Genomic DNA, 3,134 nt, shown 5'->3' with positions numbered 1-3,134 from the left:
GATCTATCATCACAAATTTTATATGACTATAAAGAACGACCTAGTTGATATATTTAGGCACTTCAATAAGAATTTAAATTTTCAATAATCCTTGAATGAACAATGATTAATCATAATCAAGAAAATCAAGGTATAATTATAATGTTCTGATGAATAAGTGGTGAAAGTTTTATTAAAGTAAATTTAAATTAAGAAGAATATTTTACTCAGCAATACATTTAAGTGATGCCTTAAATATGTTATATTAAAATTATGAGCTAAAGATGATTAAGAAAGCTAAATACGGATCTTTGATAACTTGATAAGAACAATATTTTAATATTTTGGCTAAATTGAGGAGCTTTTTAAAATTCTGTTCAATAATATAGCTGAAGATATAAAATCATATTTTAACTAATACTCTGTTATTATAAAATTATGATCATGATGCATTATAGCTCCATATCTGAAAATGTTTCTTTATGCATTAGCATCAGAACAATAAGATTTATCACTCCAGTATATGTTTCCAGATGTGTCATAATTTCAGACATTTTAGGGTTGTAAATCCCAACATTGTGTTGGAAGACAAAAGAATTTTATAATAAGCTGATGTATAACGTTCTAAAAAAGCTATGTATTTATTCTTGAATATCTTGTGTCTAAGAACTGAGAAATATATACTCTGGATGTCCTTTTTCTGGTAGAAAGCAGCTTCTCTCTTTTTTATTTTCCACATGTAATCTTGCTTTTCTGGGAGTTTATTTTTCCATTTCAGACTATGAATTTTGGCTATCAAGTGCTGTCTTCTGCTTCTATATGATGTTTATGTATCTATCCTCTGCTTAATACATTTAAAACAGTGGACAACAAGTATTTCATCAATATCATTCAACTTGAATAATGTGATATATCTCTAGAGCAGGGGTGTCAAACTGCCGGCCCATGGGCTGGATGTATCATAGCGAAACCGCACCCACCTCATTGCCGGCAATGGCAAAAAAGTCATGATACGTCACAACACCTCACGTGACGTTGCGAGTTTGACACCCCTGCTCCAGAGAAAGTAGATAAATATCTAAAGAAACAAGATCTAAAGAAATATATCAAGGATTATAAAGGAACAGAGTGAGATTATGAATGGAGGGAACTTTAATGATTAAACTAGGAAAGATGCCTGAACGAGATTCATTATCAGGGTTTATTATAGATGTTTTGAGGATAAACTTTTACAACCTTTATAAAACATGATGAACTTTCGCATATAAGGACGAAAGATGCCAAAGTGTAGGAAAAAGTCCAACATAGCATTAGTACCTAAATACAGACAAGGTTTCACTTTAACCAGGAACTATAGACTGATATCATTATTGAATAATAACTACAAGTTCACAATTATTGAAAATATTTTTGCAAGAATTTATTCATGAGAATCAACATGGGTTTGTATCTAAAATACAGTTAAAGGCAATATTAGAAATGTGTTGGTTATTTTAGAATATTTGGACAACTAAATGAAAAATAACCCACACTGGGTTTTTTTGATGAAGAGAAGAGAAGGCCTTTGACAATTTGAACTTCACTTTCTTGTTCAAGGTTTTAAAAGATAATTTTGGACAAAATTTTATAAAATGGGTAAGATTGATTTACATTCATAGAAAGCACAAATAATTATTAGTGGAGATCTAATTAAACTCTGATATATAGATATATATTTAAAAGCAGGACAGATATGCCAATTGTTTCCTGTCTTGATTATTTTGGTTTTCAAAATAATGAATAGAGGTATAAGTCAAGATGAGAGAATATTAGAAATGAAATCTGTAATTTAAAAGCTTTTGAAGATGACTTGGTGTTGAGCTAAAATATTAATGGACAAATTAAAAGAATTTAATTATTAAATTATCAGGTTTCATGATTAATAAACAGATAATGAAGACATTAATAAAAAATGAAAATAGACGATCAAACAGTATTGATGAATAAAATGGGTTTTAAGATTAAGAAAAAGGTAAAATATCTGGATGATACTGTATCATTTGAAAATAACTGTTAAGACATGGAGTGAAATTGAAAAAGGCTTGTTAGGATGGAAGAAATTGCAACTATCATTGTTGGAGAGAATTTCTGTGATAAAAATGAATGTCTTGCTAGAATAATGCTTTTCTTTCAGACAATACCTATTGGCAATGATTTATCATTTAAACAATGGGAGAAGGCTATATTGTAAATGTGTGTGGCAGTGGTAAAACAGTTAAATGTAAGGTGTTACGGGATTGTGTTTACCTGATTTGAAATTGTATTTTGCAGTTTTGTAGGTAATGCTAAGACATAGAAGGCTTTTGGAATAAGAAGGATATGAACTGATATTTGAATAGCATGGATATTTGTACTATAACAATGTCAAGGTTAATGCATATTTTAAAAATAAGTATGTTAGATGTGCCATGTTGAGAATATGGATTATATACAAACCAGATTGTGCCTGAAAACACCTTTTGTGACTCTCAAAACAATAACCATGTTATACCCCAAAAATAATAGGAAAATACAAATGGCTAGCCTATTATGAAATACTACGATTTTGTCAAGGGAAATATAAAATAAAACAAGAAAAGAACTGGCTGAGAGAAATGTGCTGTTATATTCCAGTCTGATCACTTTTTTCTAACATTCTCAGTACTAAACATACCCAGTTCCTGCTACTGTCTGTAGGAATTATGCTCTTGTCACCTCTACTTTTCTTCATCCAACAGTATATAGCCCAGGACTAAATCTCATATAACCCCTCTTTATACTTTAATCCAATTTGATGAGAGAACATTGATAAGCTTTCGCCGACTATGGTTTCAGGGCAGCTGCAGATTTATTTAACAGACATGCCATTCAACTTATCCTTAATCATTTGCTTATTAAAATGTCACGGGAAACTGTTATTAGTTGAACTGATCATTGGCTACAACAATAACATAAAAACCAAGTATATATTATATTATCATACACATAAATTATATATAAGATATGAAAGGTCCAGCTAAAAAGTCAGTATCCATTGTGTTTTGTATAAAGTTGTAGCCATTACTGCAATATTGCTGGCATTTCTGAGTAGGACAGAGAAAGATTTTGTCAATTAGGATTATAAATAGTAATTAAAT

Source organism: Protobothrops mucrosquamatus, unplaced genomic scaffold (assembly GCF_001527695.2).
Source record: "Protobothrops mucrosquamatus isolate PMUCROS unplaced genomic scaffold, P.Mucros_1.0 scaffold516, whole genome shotgun sequence".
Taxonomy (NCBI): Eukaryota; Metazoa; Chordata; class Lepidosauria; order Squamata; family Viperidae; genus Protobothrops; species Protobothrops mucrosquamatus.
The sequence above is the reverse complement of the archived record's forward strand: the minus strand, read 5'-3'. Positions refer to the sequence as shown.